General features: G+C 40.9%; 1 protein-coding gene across 1 annotated transcript in view; it reads left to right on the top strand.

Moving 5' to 3' along the window:
• The first annotated feature begins 2,005 nt into the window (after positions 1-2,005).
• Positions 2,006-22,844, top strand: part of LOC135549666 (engulfment and cell motility protein 1-like) — a 216,435-nt gene continuing 195,596 nt past the window's right edge. The window contains exon 1 of the mRNA XM_064979847.1: positions 2,006-2,147. The gene's annotated coding sequence lies outside the window, so the exon portion shown is untranslated. The remainder of the gene's footprint in view (positions 2,148-22,844) is intronic.

Raw genomic sequence — 22,844 nt, 5'->3', positions numbered from 1 at the left:
ACGCACGGCCAACTTTTGTGTAGGTCTTTCTTGTCCTTCATCGATTCTTAGCATGACACATCTCTATCCACTATAATATCCCATTCAAGAAGCAACACTGGTTAGCACTGTTTCCTTTTGAAAGGCAAAGAAAGAAGACCCTTTGATCTTGAAAGACCTCAGAAAGCCCATGGCTGACTAGGGAGTGTGACTCACTAATGTGCCGTTTTGTAGTCAGTACAACAACAACAAAAAACAGACACACTAACACACCCTGCAGAGCACATCAAAATAGTTCTCCACTTTGCCCCTCCCTAATGATAGGATGTTCATTTAGAGAAGTGTGCTATCAGCTAGAGGAGGACCAGATATATGCGCTGCTTATTTTAATGACCCCAATAAGAGGACTGTTTAAGGAGTCCTTCGGGGGGAGATGTATTTGAATTTTGATTAGCGTCCCAGTGGTTTCTGCATGTAGTTAAGCCTGAAGGGGTCTATTTGTGCGTCAGAATGGTTAGTGTGTGTGTGTGTGTGTGTATATATTTCCTAGTAACTGAAAGGTTTATTTGATCTCTCTCCTCCATCCCTCTCTCTCATCCTCCTACCCATGGCAACTCCCTCCATTCCTTTCTTTGGCCAAAGGCCTCCGATAAATCAACAGCATTGAAACAGTGTGTCCCAGCTGCACCACGTAGCCCTCTCTCTCTCTGAGCAGAAGCAGACATGAATCTCCTAGATTACTTTCACTGAGACACTGCCACTTTGGCAAAGTTAGAGCAAAGAAAGCTCTATATTGAACCATTCTATCTTATGGGGCAGGATAATGGGTTAGGGTCAGTTAGGAAGTGTCAGTACGGTCTTGAGATCAGGGAAGTTAGTCTAAAGATAATTAGGATACAATCTGTCTTTTTGTGTATGCCATTTCTCTCTGCCACAAACTGCCATGTCATCCGGCCCTAACATTGAATGATGGCACAATTGACACGGTCAACTTGACAGATTCCATTGGCTATAGTTATGCTCCGACTTGGCTCAAAGGTACTGTGGTCAATAACTGGAAAAGATTTGATTTGATTTCAAATTCTAAACAATCTATGCTGTTTAGATGGCTCAGACAAATTCTTGTGGGTATTAAAAAGATAATACAAATATTGTTACACATTTTAACTATCGTATGATAGCTCATATCAATCAAATATGTTGTGCAACACCACTTAATACTGATCATATTACGTGGCTTCGTTCATTTTGACCTCGCTGTGATCTCGTACTAGAGAGAAGGCCACAGGATTCAGTCATACAGACAGGTTCATCAGGATGGGTGTTTGGACACCATTAACCCAGATTAGATTCCAGACAGAGAGTAGAGGCACATGGCCATATATTAATCCTGTTGATATACTGTGGAGAGGAGAGCTGTGTGAGCATGGCACAGGGGCAACAGTTCAGATCACTCACTCTGAGATGTCTTTCTCTCTCTCCTGCTGGGTAGCTTAGATATTGGAACCAGTAGGTGTAGCTATATGACATGAATTTAATTAAGTATGGTATTGACTGTACTGTACTCTAGCTTTTGTATGATTGTCTATTATTCTCATCTATATACTGTCTGTTTACATATATTGTGAAACGTGACCTAGGGAGAAGCTATGTCCCAAAGGTATCAGATTTGAATGTTCAATATTATTTTAATTTTAAGGTCTTACCCAATCAAAGTCAGTTTCCCCCTTTTATTTCAAATAAAGGTGGTAGGCTACAAGGTTATAGGCCTAACCCCCACCCCCATATGCTGTCTTTGATATATTATGTATTAATTCATCGATAGCTATGAAATATTAAACGCTTATCCCGAGGTTCAAGTATGACATTATTCATTTGCTATCATAATAATTGCCACACATCAACGGGGAGTGTCCTGTTGTCCCATTCAATTGTTCAATTGTTTGTTGGGTTTTAATTGGTCGACGTCCCTCGCATCGCTGCTCGAGCCTCGGAGGAGAGCGGAGCCAACCAACAGAAGGCGAAGAAAGAGGAAGTGAAAACATCAGCACAATTTAGCGCTCAGGAGAGGGACAGAAAACACAGAACTGACTGACTGACTGTCTGTCTGTGACACAAACTCCGAACATCAGCGCTTTGGCACAGGATAAGTCCCCGCGCTTTGCCAGGTTGGTAAACATTCAAAATGTTCTTTGATTTAGCCTACACAGAAAGCATGCATTTTAGTTGTTTTTTCTTTGCTTCTACTGATTTAGGCTACACGCTATTAAACACCTCGCTACTATTGCCAATGTTACTGCCAGTGTTACATTTTGGGTTATATACAGTAGCCTAGTCTGCGCGCCCTGGAAATTGTATAAGTCGGCTACTTTTCAGCAGGAGTGGCCGCCAGTGGTTCTGGGCGCTGTTCTGTTGATTGACACGCTTGCTCAAAACAATCCAGCCGCTATTGAAGTTGGCTCGTTCGCCTCCAGTTTACAATTCCACCCTGAACACTGGACTTCCCATGAAATAGGTTGTGTATGAAGTCGTGTGTTGTTGAAACACAAGCGGATAACTTGTTTACAAAATTGCTCTGTCCAGACTTTGTTCTGTAGCATACAGGGCAAGTTACAATATATCCTCGATCAGTTTAGATGTGTTATTTATATGAATAAGAAGGTTATTGAATGACTAGGCATACAATCGTATTTTTATTTTAGTTATTAATCAAAGAGCTCAAACTTCCCTGGTTCACCTTTGGCCACTGTAAACCTGAATTAACCCACAGGCTCATCTCCTCCTGTCTATGTTTCCCTTGCACGTGGTTTTGAACATTTTTCACCTCCAGATTGAGTTGCTTTTATTGTATGAGGGATATACGCAATGGCCAGTTATGGGAGGCACGCTATCAATTCAACCACATTCAATTCATTGCATTGCAATCAATGGCATTTTGGGAGTAATTGTAGGCTAGAAGCATCCAGTGGCAGCAGTTTGCCACTCTCTAGATGTTTTCTCTATCCTATAGACGATTTCTCTAGATGTTTTTTCTCTATCATATAGATGTTTTCTCTATCCTCTAGATGTTTTCTCTAGATGTTTTCTCTAGATGTTTTCTCTAGATGTTTTCTTTATCTTTTAGATGTTTTCTTTATCTTTTAGATGTTTTCTCTATCCTATAGATGGTTTCTCTATCCTATAGATGTTTTCTCTCTAGATGTTTTCTTTATCTTTTAATGTTTTCTCTATCCTATAGATGTTTTCTCTATCCCAATAGATGTTTTCTCTAGATGTTTTCTCTATCCTATAGATGGTTTCTCTATCCTATAGATGTTTTCTCTCTAGATGTTTTCTTTATCTTTTAGATGTTTTCTCTAGATGTTTTCTCTATCCTATAGATGTTTTCTCTATCCTATAGATGTTTTCTCTATCCTATAGATGTTTTCTCTCTAGATGTTTTCTCTATCCTATAGACGATTTCTCTAGATGTTTTCTCTATCCTATAGACGATTTCTCTAGATGTTTTCTCTATCCTATAGACAATTTCTCTAGATGATTTCTCTAGATGATTTCTCTAGATGATTTCTCTATCCTATAGACGATTTGTCTAGATTTCTCTATCCTATAGATGATTTCTCTAGATGATTTCTCTATCCTATAGACGAATTCTCTAGATGTTTTCTCTAGATGTTTTCTTTATCTTTTAGATGTTTTATCTATATGTTTTCTTTATCCTATAGATGTTTTCTCTATCCTATAGACGATTTCTCTAGATGTTTTCTCTATCCTATAGACGATTTCTCTAGATATTTTCTCTATCCTATAGACAATTTCTCTAGATGATTTCTCTAGATGATTTCTCTAGATGATTTCTCTATCCTATAGACGATTTGTCTAGATTTCTCTATCCTATAGATGATTTCTCTAGATGATTTCTCTATCCTATAGACGAATTCTCTAGATGTTTTCTCTAGATGTTTTCTTTATCTTTTAGATGTTTTATCTATATGTTTTCTTTATCCTATAGATGTTTTCTCTATCCTATAGATGTTTTCTCTAGATGTTTTCTCTATCCTATAGACGTTTTCTCTATCCTATGGATGTTTTCTCTAGACGCTTTCTCTATCCTATGGATGCTTTCTCTATCCTATGGATGCTTTCTCTATCCTATGGATGCGTTCTCTATTCTATGGATGCTTTCTCTATCCTATGGATGTTTTCTCTGGATGCTTTCTCTATCCTATGGATGCTTTCTCTATCCTATGGATGCGTTCTCTATTCTATGGATGCTTTCTCTATCCTATGGATGTTTTCTCTGGATGCTTTCTCTATCCTATGGATGCGTTCTCTATTCTATGGATGCGTTCTCTATTCTATGGATGTTTTCTCTGGATGCTTTCTCTATCCTATGGATGCGTTCTCTATCCTATGGATGCGTTCTCTATTCTATGGATGTTTTCTCTGGATGCTTTCTCTATCCTATGGATGTTTTCTCTAGATGCTTTCTCTATCCTATGGATGTTTTCTCTAGATGCTTTCTCTATCCTATGGATGTTTTCTCTAGATGCTTTCTCTATCCTATGGATGTTTTCTCTAGATGCTTTCTCTATCCTATGGATGTTTTCTCTAGATGCTTTCTCTATCCTATGGATGTTTTCTCTAGATGCTTTCTCTATCCTATGGATGTTTTCTCTAGATGCTTTCTCTATCCTATAGATGTTTTCTCTATCCTATGGATGTTTTCTCTAGATGCTTTCTCTATCCTATAGATGTTTTCTCTATCCCATGGATGTTTTCTCTATAGATGGTTTCTCTTGATGATTTCTCTATCCTATAGATCAGTGGTTCCCAAACATTTTATAGTCCCGTTTTTGTTTTTGTTGCCATCATTGTAAGCCTGCCACACACTATACGATACATTTATTAAACATAAGAACGAGTGGGAAGTGACAAAGAGCTCTTATAGGCCGAGGGCACAAATAATAATAATCAATAATTTTACTCTTTATTTAACCATCTTACATAGAAAACCTTATTTGTTCATCGAAAAGGGTGAATAACTCACCACAGGTTAATGAGAAGGTTGTGATTGAAAGGATGCTCATAACTCTGCAATGTTGGATTGTATTGGAGAGAGTATCAGTCTTAAATAATTCTCCACACAGTCTGTGCCTGTATTTAGTGAGGGCTGAGAATCCACTCTCACATAGGTATGTGGTTGCAAAGGGCATCAGTGTCTTAACAGCGCGATTTGCCAAGGCAGGATACTCTGAGCGCAGCCCAATCCATAAATCTGGCAGTGGCTTCTGATTAAACTCCATTTTCACAGAACCACTTGTTGCAATTTCCTTGAGGCTCTCTTGTTCAGATATTGGTAAGTGGACTGGAGGCAGGGCATGAAAGGGATAATGAATACAGTTTTTTGTGTCATCCATTTCGGGAAAGTACCTGTGTAATTGCGCACCCGACTCACTCAGGTGCTTCGCTAAGCTTGTTCATTTTCACACAAAAAAATCATACAATGATGGAAAGACCTGTGTGTTGTCCTTGTTAATGCAGACAGAGAAGAGCTCCAACCTCTTAATCATAGCCTCAATTTTGTCCAGCACATTGAATATAGTTGCGGAGAGTCTCTGTAATCCTAGATTCAGACCATTCAGGCGAGAAAAAACATCACCCAGATAGGCCAGTCGTGTGAGAAACTCGTCATTATGCAAGCAGTCAGACAAGTGAAAATGATGGTCAGTAAATAACTTTAAGCTTGTCTATCAATTTTTAAAAAACATGTCAATACTTTGCCCCTTGATAACCAGCGCACTTATGTATGTTGTAAAAGTGTTTCATGGTTGCTGCCCATATCATTGCATAGTGCAGGAAATACACGAAAGTTCCGGGGCTTTGCTTTAACAAAGTTAAATGGCGCCGGAGGGTAGGGCTGCCGTCTTATCGGCTCTCAACCAATCATGCTATTTTGTTAGTTTTTTTCAAATTGTTCGTAACTTGTTTTGTACATAATTTTGCTCCTACTGTCTCTTATGACCGAAAAGAGCTTCTGGACATCAGAACTGGGATTACTCACCTCAAATTGGACAAGGAGTTCTTCTTCAATGAGTCTGACGCAAGGGCTATATTGCAGACACCCAACCAGGCCCGATCCCCGTGACCCGCTGGAGAAGTAAACAGAGATTTCAAGGACCTATGCATTTATGTAAACAACATCTGGTGCACGATATCGAAGGAAGTCTCAAAGTTTTGCTCGCCTGAGGTAGAGTATCTCATGATCTACCTAGAGTTTATCTGTATTTTTCGTAGCTGTCTACATACTACCACAGAGCGCAGTTGGCACGTAAACTGCACTCAATGAGCTGTATTCCGCCGTAAGCAAACAACAAAACGCCCACCCAAAGGCGGCGCTCCTGGTGGCCGGTGACTTTACTGCAGGGAAACTTCAATCAGTTTTACTGAATTTCTATCAGCATGTTAAATGTGCAACCAGAGGTGAGAGAAATTCTAGACCACCTTTACTCCACACACAGAGACACATACAAAGCTCTCACTCACTGTCCATTTGGCAAGTCTGACCATAACTTTATCCTCACGATTCCTGCTTACAAGCAAACATTTTAACCAGGAAGCATCAGTGACTCTGTCTATAAAAAAGTGGTCAGATGAAGCAGATGCTACGCTAAAGGACTGTTTTGCTAGCACAGACTGGAATATGTTCCGGGATTCTTCCGATGGTATTGAGGAGTACACCAGTCACTGGCTTTATCAATAAGTGCATCGAGGATGTCGTCCCCACAGTGACTGTACGTACATACCCTACCCCATGGAGCAGGTTGAGAGCTTCAAGTTCCTTTGGTGTCCACATCACCAACAAACTAACATGGTCCAAGCACATCAAGACAGTCGTGAAGAGGGCACGACAAAACCTGTTCCCCCTCAGGAGACTGAAAAGAAGATTTGGCATGGGTCCTCAGATCCTCAAAAGGTTTTACAGCTGCACCATTCAGAGCATCCTGACGTGTTGCATCACTGCCTGGTACGGCAACTGCTCGGCCTCCGACCGCAAGGCACTACAGAGGGTTGTGCGTACGGCCCCGTACATCACCGGGGCCAAGCTTCCTGCCACCCAAGATCTCTATACCAGGCGGTGTCAGAGGAAGGCCCTACAAATTGTCAAAGACTCCAGCCACCCTAGTCATAGACTTCTCTCTGCTACTGCACGGCAAGCGGTACCGGAGCACCAAGTCTAGGTCCAAGAGGCTTCTACACAGCTTCACCCCCAAGCTATAAGACTCCTGAACATCTAATCGAATGGCTACCCAGTCTATTTTCACCCCCCTCCCCACACACTGTTGCTATTCTCTGTTATTATCTATGCATAGCTACTTTAATAACCCTACCTACATGTACATAATTACCTCCACCGGTGCCCCCCGCACATTGACACACTGACTCTGAACCGGTACCCCCTGTATGTAGCCCCGCTATTTTTAGTTACTGCTGCCCCTTAATTATTTGTTTTTCTTATCGCTAACTTTCTTTTGGTATTGAAACTGCATTGTTGGTTTAGGGCTTGTAAGTAAGCATTTCTCTGTAAGGTCTACACTTGTTGTATTCGGTGCATGTGACAAATAAAATGTGATTTGATTTGAAAACGTCTTTCAAGCTGTCAGGCATTCCAGTGAACCCAAGTGGTGTCGGGTGCAACTGCTTGCATGTGCATTACCTCTCCACCATGTCTCCCTGTCATGGCTTTTGCGCCATCAGTACAGATACCAACACATCTTGACCACCAATGTCCATTTGATGTCACAAAGCTGTCCAGTACTTTAAAAATTATCCTCTCCTGTTCTGGGTTTCAGTGGTTTGCAGAAGAGGATGTCTTCCTTAATTGACCCCCCATAAACGTAATGGACATATACCAGGAGCTGTGCCAGACCTGCCACGTCTCTTGACTCATCCAGCTGTAACGCATGGATTTCACTGGCTTCTATGCGAAGTTGTAATTGTTTCAAAACATCTTGTACCACGTCAATGATGAGTCGTGAAACAGTGTTGTTTGATGAAGTCATTGTCTATAGTTTTTATGGCCTTTTCCCCCAGCATTGTCCCAGCCATATCCGTGGCAGCAGGAAGAATGAAGTCCTCCACTATAGTATGGGGCTTGCCTGTCCCAGCCACTCAGTAACTCACCATATAAGACGCTTCTAGCCACTTCTTATTAATGGTATCTGTTGCTTTTATACATGTCTTACGACTCGAAAGTCGTCTTAATTCTTGCTCAAACTCCCGTGGCTTATTTTTCTAATTGTCGTATTTCGTTTCTAAATGTCTGCACAAGAGTGAAGGTTTCATCGAGTTGTGAGATAGTACTTTTGCACATATAACACACTGTTGCTGAGGAAAGGCACTACTCCCAATATAAGTGAACCCCAAATCATTGTTGTTCTCAGCATAGTTGCACCTCTTCGATGGTCCAACGTCTCTGTCTGTTGTTCGGTGCTTTCCCGGGTAAGGGGGCAGTAGCTTGGTGCTTTCCCGGGTAAGGGGGCAGTAGCTTGGTGCTTTCCCGGGTAAGGGGGCAGTAGCTCTTCGGCTGCATCAGATTCTCAACTGTCATTGTCCATGCTAGCTGGGCTACCAACAAATCTATTATGAATTACTGATGCTAGCATTGGATGTGCTCCTGGAAGCAGAACAACTTGTCGTCGACAGGTGCAGGTATAGTATTGCTGGTAGTAGCAGTACTATCAGTAGAGCTCTTATGTGCCTTACTAAATGGACTGATTGAGAATTGTGATTTACAATTTATTTGGCGTTCCCCCGAATGTGTGGGAATACCCGCTATAGAGGAATTCTCTATCCTATAGATGTTTTCTCAAGATGTTTTCTCTATCCTATAGATGATTTCTCTATATATGTTAATTCTATAGATGTTTATTGTATCCTATAGATATTCTCTATAGATTTTCTCTATAGATGTTTTCTCCATCCTATAGATTGGATCATTATCTTGAAAAAATGACACACACACCAATCCTATGTTTTCGGAGCTGCTTCGTCTGTGTGTGTGACAGTAGTATGGCCCCAGCTATGATGATCTCAGAGACCTCTTCACAGAGGGCAGTCCATGTTCCGTTAACCAGAAGAGATGTGTGTGTGTGTGTGTTTGTTTGTTGTGATGGCACAGCAGCAGGAATGCCCGTTTCATCATGCACTATTGATATAAACACACCGAAGATACTGGCTCCCTCCGAGTCTGGCTGCCAGGGATTATGGGTGTCAGGACTGTGGTAGACAGATGTGACTGTATTGGAAATATTTATGGCGTATCATTGGATATGAAGGCCAGTGTAGACTATCCCTTGTATTGATATTGGCCTTGCCTTGTACTGAGTTCCTCAAAGATGCCAACCGATTCTTAATTCCTCGGTTACATATCAGTGGTATCTACATTTTCTGCCTTATGGAGATTTGGTATGGGGTTTAGGATTGAGCTAATTGCCTGATTTGATTAAGTTGAAGTCTTACAGTATGCATTCATCTAACAAAGTACAATACGTTGTCACAATTGATGTGGTGTCACTTGATGCCTCCATAAATCTACACAACAATGTAGTCATATAACCTATTCCTGAATCCACTGTGTGTGTTTGTTTTTACTAACTCTTCTTCACACCTGGAGGACCAGTGTGTCCAGCCTGGAAAGCCTTGAGTAGCAGTCCAGAAGTGATGTGTCAGTAGAATATCATCCCTTTTTATAGACCCCTGAAGAACTGTATGACAAAGAAATTGAACACACAGGGAAAATACTATTTTAATGGTCATCACACACACACAGGGGAAAAGACTGTTTAAATGGTCAGAGCAAGCCCCTGCTCGATTCTCGATTTGCCCAAATAAACATTTCTAAACCCCTAAGGGGTCTTTAAATGAAAATGACACCAAAGTTAATAGTATTTAGAAGTGAATTCTTTCCAGCTTTGGTTTTTCCCCTCACATTTATCCCAGTATAAGCCTCATTGATGAAGAGGATTTACGTTAAAGGGCCGTATCTTTTGTTTTAAATCTAGAGATTAATAATCTAGAGATTTTTATTTATTTAACTAGGCAAGTCCGTTAAGAACAAATTCTTATTTACAATGACGGCTAACCTCGGCCAAACCCTAACGACGCTGGGCCAATTGTGCGCCGCCCTATGGGACTCCCAATCACGGTTGTGATACAGCCTTGAATCGAACCGGGGTCTGTAGTGATGCCTCTAGCACTGAGATGCAGTGTCTTCGACCACCGCGCCAGTCAGGAGATCAAGGTCTTCACTTTCTGAGTAGGAGTGTTGATCGAGGATCACGTCCCACCTGTCCATAATAATCTGATTCATTATGACCTAAAATGCTAAACTGTTCCCAAATCAGCACTCACATTCAGAGATGCTTGATACATAAGGGCCCAGATTAGGTTGCAGACTGAAAGGAGATCGTTCAAAGGGAGCATGGTTCATTCAGATTCACCACATGCCTGGGTGCACATAAATTACTCTGAAGTTTAGCACCCTCTCACCTCCAACTATGGCAATTTATGAGTAGAAAACCTAACCTGGCATCTCTCTCTCGTTCTTGCTGAGGTATGTAAATTGTTGTCCTATTGATGTATTCCTCGCTTGCTATTTGTTATTCTTAATGGTTTCCCCCACCAGAAGTCCTGTCTAAAAAGCCTCCAGTTGCCGCCTGTCAAACGTTTTTGACTCAAACTTCACTGTCTTTTTTTTTACCTCGCTGGGTTGGCAGTGTTTAATACCTTAAACATCCAATTTATAATCCTTTAATCTGTTAGTAAATCTCTCCTAGGCTCGACATGTCCTCATGTAGCTTAAGGTTGAATTGATTCGATGTTCCATTTAAGATTTATGTATCCAGGTGTTTTAATGGCTCCCTGCAGTATTAGTGTTAATTGAAACAGCAGGTACGTGTAAATGAAGGTGTTATACTCTAAGGTAACACACACACACAGAGTTTGAGGTGATGCTAATTCAGTCATTTGTAGTATAAATCTGTGATGCTGCAACCACTGAATACACAATGAACCTCTTGTCTTGTGACAGTTATTAATATTATACCACAGAAGCACTGGCTTAAGGGAATGGCAGAACTGGAAGGAAATGGGCTCACTGCGTTTATATTCTTCTGCTATACAGTCGTGGCCAAAGGTTTTGAGAATTACACATTCATTTCCACAAAGTTTGCTGCTTCAGTGTCTTTAGATATTTTTGTCAGATGTTACTATGGAATACTGAAGTATAATTACAAGCATTTCATAAGTGTCATGCTTTTATTGACTATTACATGAAGTTGATGCAAAGAGTCAATATTTGCAGTGTTGACCCTTCTTTTTCAAGACCTCTGTAATCCGCCCTGGCATGCTGTCAATTAACTTCTGGGCCACATGTCAGGACTACCTGACATGATGACTCCTTGCTGTACACAGTCCACCTGGCCATGCTGCTGCTCCAGTTTCAACTGTTCTGCCTGTGATTATTTTTATTATTTGACCATGCTGGTCAATTATGAACATTTGAACATCTTGGCCATGTTCTGTTATAATCTCCACCCGGCACAGCCAGAAGAGGACTGGCCACCCCACATAGCCTGGTTCCTCTCTAGGTTTCTTCCTAGGTTTTGGCCTTTCTAGGGAGTTTTTCCTAACCACCGTGCTTCTACACCTGCATTGCTTGCTGTTTGGGGTTTCAGGCTGGGTTTCTATACAGCACTTTGAGATATCAGCTAATGTACAAAGGGCTATATGAATACATTTGATTTGATCCTGACTGATGGCAGCCCATTCTTGCATAGTCAATGCTTGGAGTTTGTCAGAATTTGTGGGTTTTTGTTTGTCCACATGCCTCTTGAGGATTGACCATAAATTCTCAATGGGATTAAGGTCTGGGGAGTTTCCTGGCCATGGACCCAAAATATCATTTTTTTTGTTCCCCCAGCTACTTAGTTATTACTTTTGCCTTATGGCAAGGTGCTCCATCATGCTGGAAAAGGCATTGTTCATCACCAAACTGTTCCTGGATGGTTGGGAGAAGTTGCTCTCGGAGGGTGTGTTGGTACCATTCTTTATTCATGGCTGTGTTCTTAGTCAAAATTGTGAGTGAGTCCACTCCCTTGGCTGAGAAGCAACCCCACACATGAATGGTCTCAGAATGCTTTACTGTTGGCATGACACAGGACTGATGGTAGCGCTCACCTTGTCTTCTCCGGACAAGCTTTTTTTCCAGATGCCCCAAACAATCGGAAAGGGAATTCATCAGAGAAAATGACTTTACCCCAGTCCTCAGCAGTCCAATCCCTGTACATTTTGCAGAATATCAGTCTGTCCCTGATGTTTTTCCTGGAGAGAAGTGGCTTCTTTGCTGCCCTTCTTGACACCAGGCCATCCTCCAAAAGTCTTTGCCTCGCTGTGCGTGCAGATGCACTCATACTTGCCTGCTGCCCTTCCCACAGCTGAATCAACTTTAGGAGACGGTCCTGGCGCTTGCTGGACTTTCTTGGGTGCCCTGAAGCCTTCTTCACAACAATTGAACCGCTCTCCTTGAAGTTCTTGATGATCCGATAAATGGTTGATTTAGGTGCAATCTTACTGGCAGCAATATCCTTGCCTGTGAAGCCTTTTTTGTGCAAAGCAATGATGACGGCACATGTTCCCTTGCAGGTATCCATGGTTGATAGAGGAAGAACAATGATTCCAATCACCACCCTCCTTTTGAAGCTTCCAGTCTGTTATTCAAACTCAATCAGCATGACAGAGTGATCTCCAGCCCTGTCCTCGTCAACACTCACACCTGTGTTAACGAGAGAATCACTGACATGATGTCAACTGGTCCTTTTGTGGCAGGTCTGAAATGCAGTGGAAATGTTTTTGAGATTCAGTTAATTTGCATGGCAAAGAGGGACTTTGCAATTAATTGCAATTCATCTGATCACAGTTAATAACTTCTGGAGTATATGCAAATTGCCATCATACAAACTGAGGCAGCAGACTTTAGACACATATTAATTTTCATTCTCAAACTTTTGGCCACGGCTGTACTCTGATCAGTTCTTGAGATCATTGTTTGTACTCTTCAGTAAGTAAGTAAGTACTCTTCTGTAATCTGTACTGAGACCAGAGGACTGAGCCTGATTTGAGGGCAACGAAGCCCCCTCAAGTAGGTTTGACATTGTTATGGTTCAGCCAGCTCAACAGAGTTTTTAAACTGTTAAGTGATAGTAAATAATGTTAAGTGATAGCATTCACATTGTCCCCTAACATTCTAACTGTACTCAAGAAGACTTAGGTCCTAATGAGTTGAGTGTTAATCAGATGTTCCTGTCTATTTAGTATACCACCACATACCATCCCTCCCCACAGATATTTGAACAAGTTCGCTAACCGATAGTTATTGATTTGGTCTACCTCTTTCTAGCTGTCTGTGGAAAAGCTTGTACAGTATTTAGCCTTTTTGAGTTTTGGTATTTAGTTCCCTGTTACTATGAACCAGTCAGATTAACATTTTAGTGTTTGGAATTTATCTAAGTATAGCTTGGATGGGTGCAGATGTGTTTTTTGTCTCTCGTTGTGAGTGTGTCAGGATGGTGTTGGATGTGTTGATTATATTTCTCTCTGTTATACAGGTCATCTCCAGCAGCTGGAGCATGCTGGTGTACAACCCAGGTGTTCACACAGGTTAGCTCCAGCTGTGGACTCGCTTTCCTCTACTACTGGTTTCACAGGATGGGTCACTGCTCACATGGATTTTGTATTGTAGATATGTGATAGTAGAGTAGTGGCCTGAGGGAACACACTTATGTATTGTGTAAAGTGTTGTAATATGTTTTATTGTATATAACTGCCTTAATGTTGCTGGACCCCAGGAAGAGCTGCCTCGGCAGCAGCTAATGGCCATCCTTTAATAAATAAATTTGGTGTTTAGTTGATGATTGTGGAAAACACAGTCTCAGGCTCCGCTCAAATCTCCCATGATTGTTCAATTGGGTTTAGATCTGGCGACTGAGACGGCCATGGCATATGGCTTACATCGTTTTCATGCTCATCAAACCATTCAGTGGCCACTCGTGCCCTATGGATGGAGGCATTTTCATCCTGGAAGAGACCACTCCCATTACGATATAAATGATTCACCATTGGTTGAAGGTGATCACTCAGAATGGCTGATTTATTTATTGGTGTTTACCATGCCAGGAACATATACCACACGCCATAACAGACCTGCCAGATAGCCCAATGGAGAGCACTACATCACTCTCTACATTGTAGCACTGCCGTGTGTGTGTGTGCGCACACGTCTCTCCCTCCCTCCCTGCCTGCTCCCTGTCCATGCAGCATAGACGTGGCATGTGAGTCACAGCACTCCTCTCCTCTGTCTGTCTGTCGCGCTCGCTCCTCTCCCTCCCTGCCTGCCGCTCACAGCACAGGTCTTATCAAAGCCTGCCCCTGATGGGAGAGGACAGCACATGGATGGATGGATGGATCGTGAGCTGAACTGGAAATAAAGCAAGGCGTTAGATTGGATGGAGGGAGAGAGGGCTGGATCAGTTTGCTCGGTTTCTAAGAAACTATGAGCTCTCTTGCTCTCTCTCTGCCTCTCACTCACTCCTTCCTTCCTTCCTCCCTCCCTTGGCTGACCCTCTTGTTATCTCTTTGATCTGTTTCTCATTTCCACTCCAGTACGGTCTGACTATGCAAATGTATGGAGCCGTAGCCTAATGAAACAGCACTGTGTACGGAAACCGAATTGATGTGCTCCTTTTTACCACATCAAGGAAAGAATGTTGCATAAGGCCTCCATTTAAAAAAAAATAATTATGAGACAAAAGGGGGATAGGATAGATGTTTGATTTGAAAGAGACTAATATTTGAGAAATATTGTGTAGATTGGTTTTAAGGATGTAGCAATAGCTAAGTTAACTCTGCAGATTTTCATTTCTATACACTGATTAGGTTGTCAAATTTGCTTTCTCTGTGAGAGATCCTATCATACCTCAGTGGTAATTAACTGGAGGTGTGGTGATCTTTACTGACTGGGAATTCTAGATGCCAGTAAAATTGGATAAGACTCTTACTGTGAGTGTGTGTGTGTTATGATGTTGTGGTGGAGTCATGTTCCCAGGGCAGTGATACACTCACTATCTTTCTTGTCTTGTTGACTGTGTCATTCATCACAGGCTGACCTTGAGTTTAACAACAACTCACAGAACCAGGAATCTGACTGTCAGATGATAAAGAATCAAGAAAAATAGGTGTACCAAATGGCACCCTATTCACTAAAAAGTGCACTACTTTTGACCCTATTCACTATATAGTGCACTACATTTGACGAAGGCCCAGGGAGCTTTGGTCAAAAGTAATGCACTATGTATAGTGCCTTCGGAAAGTATTAAGACCTCTTGACTCTCTCAACATTTTGTTAGGTTACAGCCTTATTCTAAAATTGATTAAATTATACATTTATACACAATACTCCATAATGACAAAGCTAAAACAGGGTTTAAAATGTAAATAAAAAAACAGAACTTTATTTACATAAGTATTCAGACCCTTTGCTATGAGACTCGAAATTGAGCTCTGGTGCTTCCTGTTTCCATTGATCATCCTTGAGATGTTTCTACAACTTGGAGCCCACCTGTGATAAACTCAATTGATTGGAGATGATTTGGAGATGATTTGGGGGGGGGGGGTGTAACAAACAATTTAATCAATTTTAGAATAAGGCTGTAATTTAACAAAATGTTAAAGTCAAGGGTTCTTAATAGGATACCAATTGGGACGCTCGCAGAATCTGTGGTATTCTCGCAGAATCTGTGGTGTTCTCTCAATTTTTAGCAGAACCCAGATATAAGGACCTATCTTTTTACAATGGAGTTGTAGAGAGAATACAGACATTATCGTTGGCAGCATCAGATCCCCATATAAACAATGGATTACATTCCTACAACCACAGTCCGACAGGCTCATTCATGTCTGTATCTTAACTAGAGAAGGCTGCTCAAGGGCTGGGTCTCAAACAGGATTTTCGTTAGCCGGTAATTGCTGGCTTTTGGCCCAAAAAGACAAGCCGATAAATAGCATTGTTGCCAAATTGACTGGAAGAAAAAACAATGGTTAACAGACTCGGTGTGTCGCCCACCACTTTACAATGTGATCTGGAGGCAGTATGCGTTTTGAAATCATACTTAGTAGTTTGAAACCTGAATGTTGTACTTAATATTATGAGGCATGTTCTATCCGACCATAGAAACGCGGAGCTAAATATTTGATGAAGACTTCAAAGGCTGCGCGTGAGTTTCAACTTTCGAGAAGCGTACAATTTATCCTACCATTTATACCCATCTGCATGCCAGTTAGGATTTTCATATGTGCATTTTTGTGTAACAGTTTCATTTCAATAATAACGTTTTCGTTTCTCAAAATCATTGTCAAGAGGTTAATCATAAAAATCTTAATTTAAAATGATACAAATATAAAAGTTAAAATTAAACTAATGCGAGAGCAGCAGCCTCTGCCATGTGGACACATTGATGCACAGTGACTATTGGCTACTACATGACCTAAATGAGCGTATGGAACTAACTCCGATATGGCCCATGCAGCCGTTGGCCTCTCACTTTCATTTGTCAACCAAGTAAAAAACATAAGGCAGACAAATATAAACTGTTTAAAATATACCGATGAAAATTTCAGTTCTTTCAATCACATTCTCTTTACCATGCCTGTTTCCCTCCCTCTTCTATCTGTCTTGACTTGAGCAATTTCTTGTGAAGTGCAACATTGATTTGATACAATCAACTGGATCCAGCACTATACTGTAGCTAGTGAACTTGCAACATTGTATCAACTATAGTCTATTCCGGCCCTCAGATTTTCCCTGCAGTGAGCTCAGGACAGACAACTGATTTTGCACAAGGGAAAGGTATTTTATGACATTTCCACTGGATATATGGGATCATCAGATGGCTTTGTGATTATCGAGGGGGAGATTGTTGGAAATATTTTTTAAATAGGCCAACTGTGAGGAACTATTAGTTAGGCTACACACCCCTCTTTTTCTTGTCTCAACCTATTAAATTCTACTCAAAACACATCTTCACACTTGTTTTAGATGCTTTTCACGAACAACCACACCCCAATATTCAGCTATGCCTTTTGCCACTAGCGCTGCCTATGAAAGACTTTCTCATTTTCCATTTCTCTCCTGTTCTACTGGTTTTCATGTAACTTCCTTTCGTTGTCCAGAATCCAAAGACCCAATCCTAGTCATATTAGCAACCCATCGTCGTTGTTGCATCTATTTATTCACCCTCTAAGTTTCTAACAGAGATTTTCATATCTGTCACATTTCGTTCGCATCAGGTGTGTTGATTTAGAATGTTATTTTCCAGCTAATTGCATTTTGGCAAATGATTGAAAATTACATTTTATTGGCTGTCTCTGGTCAAAAGTAGTGGTCTATATAGGGAATAGGTTGCAATTTTGGATGCAAACTCGAGAAAAGACAATCTGTTTGTTGTGTCATGGCTGACATTGAATTTCAAAGTAAATGGGACAACTCAAGGACGTTCAGATTTGCCACATACTCTCATCTCTTTGTCTGTATTGCTCTCTCTCATAACTGACCTGGTCAGTGTCTCTCTCTCTCGCTCTCTGAAAACAACAGATTGCCTCTAGAGCTTCTCTTAATGCAGCGACACACAACTCCCTTTGGCTTATGGCTCCCAGTTACTGACCCTTGGGACTCTTTAGCCTAGCTAGCTGACCAGTGCTTTCAGAAAGTATTCTTACCCGGCTTCCGGTGATGCAACTTAGGAAATGGCTGCCTAGTTTTTCGTACTGCACATCGGTTGGGTATTTCCCCCCCCCCCCCTCTAAATTCAAGTATTTACTCTGAGCGTTGTAATAACTTACGGAAAAGGGGAAAATAGGAAAAGGTCTGAGCTACAACAACAGCCCGTAACAGCAGAAGATATAATCCTCGATGAACCCGAGATGGCTAATGCTAGCGCAAATAAGATAGCAGCAGCAAAAGAACCCTCATCTTGTGAGGTGATGAAGTAGGAATTGTGCGAGGCGCTCACAGGCTTATGAGAGGAACTTTGAGAAGATGTAAGAAAATAACTAAATGAGTTCAAGAAGGACATTAACCAGAAACTTGAAGAAAACAAAGAACTTCACAGTATATCTATAATAATGGGGGAAGCAGAATGGCGCATTGGGGAAACGAACACAGAAAAATTCTATGCCCAAATTCGTGGAAGGTCTATTCAAAGACATACGAGTGTTCTTTGATCATGACTACACGGGAGATACTGAAAAGGAAAGAATACACCCCCATTAAGAAAGCACTTAAAGAGAAGGGTATACGCTTCCAAACACCATACCCGGCAAAAATGTGGGTATTTCTGGAAAATATCCTGGTTACATATGAGCATGCAGACGAGGCGGCTGAGAATCTGAAGTTGAGGGGTATCGCAGTGGAGTATACCGCCAGGAGAAAGGCGACATCACCAGCGGAAAGACTCGAGCAGGCTCTCCCATGGATCGTTGTCGACAAGCAGGGCCATGGAGAAAGAGCGAAACCATCTCGGTGAGAGGATGTTCACATCCGAGAGAGACTCAGGCATTTCCAACGGGAAGATGTAGGACACTGAATCAGATTTAACAGAATTAATAGTTACCGCAAGCTGTTAAGACTTTGGGTTGCTACGGTTGACATTGCAATAGGTAAAATATCTCCCCTATTTTCCCCCAATGCTGAACAAGGGTGAGTAGCCAAAAGCATGTGTTCTTTACGTACACACTAAGTAGCGTCACGGTAATAACATGTATATTAGCTGAGGATTAATGACACATTAACGGGGCGACAGAAGGGCATATCGAGGGGAGGATTCATGATATCCAAGCATGACCGATATAGTTTTCACTTGTAATTAACCGATGTGTATAAGCGACGAAATAGGCGCCCTTATTATTTTCAGTTCCACCAGGTCTTGTTTGTGACTACATCACGCATTTTCATATCTGAGCGAGGGGCCCCTCCTGCGGACAGGCTCATCCCCTCAAACCCCAGAGGCAAGAGACAGTCCTCTGACATGGGAGTCCGAATACCAAAGTATTTTCCCACTTTGGTTTACTTGATTTTTTTGTTCTTGTTCATATTTAGGTTCATGATAAGCAGGCAGATATGGTTATATTGATGCATCACCGGGAATTTAAGGTCATAAGTCTCAATGTAAACGGACTGGGAAGTGACATCAAGAGAAGTAAGGTAATAATTCTCTATGTAAACGGACTGGGAAGTGACATCAAGAGAAGTAAGGTAATAAGCCTCAATGTAAACGGACTGGGGAGTGACATCAAGAGAATTAAGGTAATAAGTCTCAATGTAAACGGACTGGGGAGTGACATCAAGAGAAGTAAGGTAATAAGCCTCAATGTAAACGGACTGGGGCGTTACATCAAGAGAAGTAAGGTAATAATTCTCTATGTAAACGGACTGGGGAGTGACATCAAGAGAAGTAAGGTAATGGCAAAGATGAAACGGGAGAGAGTTGACATTATTCTAGCAGGAAACTCACTTATCTACACCTGAACACGAGAAACTCAAGAAAATGGGATGTAGGAACACTTTTTTTCTTCTTACAAAATGGGTAGAAGGGGAGTTGCATTCTTGATCCCAAATTCAGTTAATTTTGAGTTTGTCAGAAATAAAAGACGAGGGCAGATGTATACTTGTTAAATGTAAACTGGATAACAAGGAAGCTACATTATTTAATGTATACGCACCCCATGGAGTGACATGGTCTTCTACAGGAAGGTGTTTGATTTAATTTCCACAGAAACCACTGGCACTCTTATCTGTGGAGGGGATTTTAACACAATTCTAAACTCAAAATTGGACAGCACAAGCCAAAATAGGAAAATGAATCTAGTTGCTAAAAAGATGAATAGGATACTGCAGGATCTAGGACTGCTCAATGTATGGCGTGACATCCACAAGACCGATAAGGAATATACTTTTTACTCAGCCCGCCACACTGAATACTTCAGGTTAGACTATTTTTTTCATGTACAGCGCAGATAGACCCAGGATTTAATGATTGTCAGAGCGACTTATCAGATCATAATGGAGTTTACCTTACTCTACACCTTGATAGCAAACCAAGAAATACTATATGGATACTTAATACAAGCATGCTGATTGATCCAGCATTCAAGGAATCAATAAAGACAGAATTGAACATCTATCTGGAGAATAACGACAATGGGGAAGTATCTCCTGCTATATTGTGGGATGCAGCTAAGGTGGTTATTATAGGGAAGTTCATAGCCACATCATCTCTCAAGAAAAAGATTAAACAGAAACTACTGAAATGACAGGAAACATTTTGGGGATATAATGACAGAATTAATCGAACAAAAGGACCATTTGTGTTTAACCTCTTGCGACGAGCAATCCCGTATCCGGGAGCGTAATCATAGCCTCAAACGCATTAGCATAACGCAGCGGACATAAATACCCCTAGAAACTTTTCCTATTCATGAAAATCGCAAATTAAATGAAATAAATATATTCAAACACAAGCTTAGCCTTTTGTTAACAACACTGTCATCTCAGATTTTCAAAATATGTGTTACAGCCAACGCTAGACAAGCATTTGTGTAAGTTTATCATGGCATAATGCTATGCTGGCAGCAGGCAACATTTTCACGAAAATAAGAAAAGCAACCAAATTAAATAATTTACCTTTTGAAGAACTTCAGATGCTTTCACTCAGGAGACTCCCAGTTCGATAGCAAATGTTCCTTTTTTCCCAAAATATTATTTTTGTAGGCGAAATAGCTCCCGTTTCTTCTTCATGCATGGCTGAGAAATCGACCGGAAAATGCTACAACTATAACGGCAAACTTTTTTTCAAAATTTGCTCCATAATATCGACAGAAACACGACAAACATTGTTTAGAATCCATCCTCAAGGTGTTTTTAACATATATATTAGATTAATAAATCCATCGAGGCAATTGATTTCTCATAAGAAGCAATTGGAAAAATGGCTACGTCAGTATTTTACGCAAGATTTTCTGCCGGAGATACCATGTGACCACATGCTATATATGGTCCCTTACAGCCATTCAATGGAAATGCCTAAAAATACATCACGATGCTGTAGACACCTTGGGGAATACGTGGAAAACGTAAGCTCATTCGTAGCTCATTCACAGCCATATAAGGAGTCATTGGCATGAGGCGGTTTCAGAAAATGCGTCACTTCCTGGTTGGATTTTTATCTGGGTTTCGCCTGTAACATCAGTTCTGTGGCACTCACAGACTATCTTTGCAGTTTTGGAAACGTCAGTGTTTTCTTTCCAAAGCTGTCAATTATATGCATAGTCGAGCATCTTTTCGTGACAAAATATCTTGTTTAAAACGGGAATGTTTTTCATCAAATGTTTAATAGCGCCACCTAGTCGCAAGAAGTTAATGGACATATTGGAGTGCCAACAGAAGACTATCTTAAAAGGTAAGGCATGAATTATATAGTTAATTCTGACTTTTGTGTCGCTGTAAAGCCTTTTGGAAATCTGACACTGTGGCTGGATTAACAAGAAGTTAATCGTTTAAACCGATGTATAACACTTGTATGATTTATGAGTATTTCTGTTTTTGAATTTGGCTCGCTGCTATTTCACTGGGTGTTCTTTTAATGGGATTGGCACGCAAAGGGATCAATTAAGAAGATAACCGCTTGGTGCACCGATCCCTTTAGCGGGATCATTTTCATCAACATCTGCTGAATTGCAGAGCGCCAAATTTCATGAAATCACAAGTGCAATATACCAATATAGCTTGTTGTTAATCCACCTGGCGTGTCAGATTTCAAAAAATCTTTACAGCAAAAGCAAACCAAGAGTTTTATGTGAGGACATCTCTCTCAGCAGACAAAACATTACAAACAGCTAGGAGCAAAGTGGATTGGTCAGAAAAGCAATCAAATTTTACCTTTTGATCTTTGGATGTTTGCACTCACGAAACTCCCAGTTACACAATAAATGTTTGTTTATTATATTATAAATATTATTTTTATATCCAAAAGCCTCCATTTGGTTGACGCGTTTTGTTAAGTAATCCTCAAGCTCGTGCAGGTCACGACGGGCAGACAAATTCCAAATAATATCCGTAAAGTTCGTAGAAACATGTAAAAGTTTTTTATAATTAATCCTCAGGTTGTTTTCACAATAAATAATTGATTCATATTTTAACCGGACTGTAGCCCTTTCAACAGGGAGAGAGAGAAAAGGTCTGCTCCAAGCTGCTCATGCATGCAAAAATCTAAGGTCACCCTGCTATCCACTGACGCGATGTGATCATTACTCTTAAAAGTGAGTGAGAAAAGCCTGAAACTATGTCTAAAGAATGTTCACACCATGTGGAAGCCATAGGGAAAGGAATCTGGTTGATATCTCTTTAAATGGAGGGAAGCATGCAATGGAACAGAGAGGTTTCAGAATAACAGCACTTCCTGGTTGGATTTTCCTCAGGTTTTCGTCTGCAATATCTGTTCTGTTATACTCACAGACAATATGTTGACAGTTTTGGAAACTTTAGAGTGTTTTCTATCCCAATCCATTTATATGCATATTCTAGCTTCTGGGCCTGAGAAATAGGCAGTTTCATTTGGGCAACTTTTTCATCCAAACATCAAAATACTGCCCCCTAGTCTCAAGAAGATAACACCTCAACTGAAATCATAACAGACTGGCTCCCTACATCCTTGTTGGAGGGAATGCGGCCTATCAAGAGTGGATCACTCTCATACCTT

This window comes from Oncorhynchus masou, chromosome 12, assembly GCF_036934945.1.
Source record: "Oncorhynchus masou masou isolate Uvic2021 chromosome 12, UVic_Omas_1.1, whole genome shotgun sequence".
Classification (NCBI taxonomy): Eukaryota; Metazoa; Chordata; class Actinopteri; order Salmoniformes; family Salmonidae; genus Oncorhynchus; species Oncorhynchus masou.
This window is presented reverse-complemented; position numbering and strand designations above follow the sequence as displayed.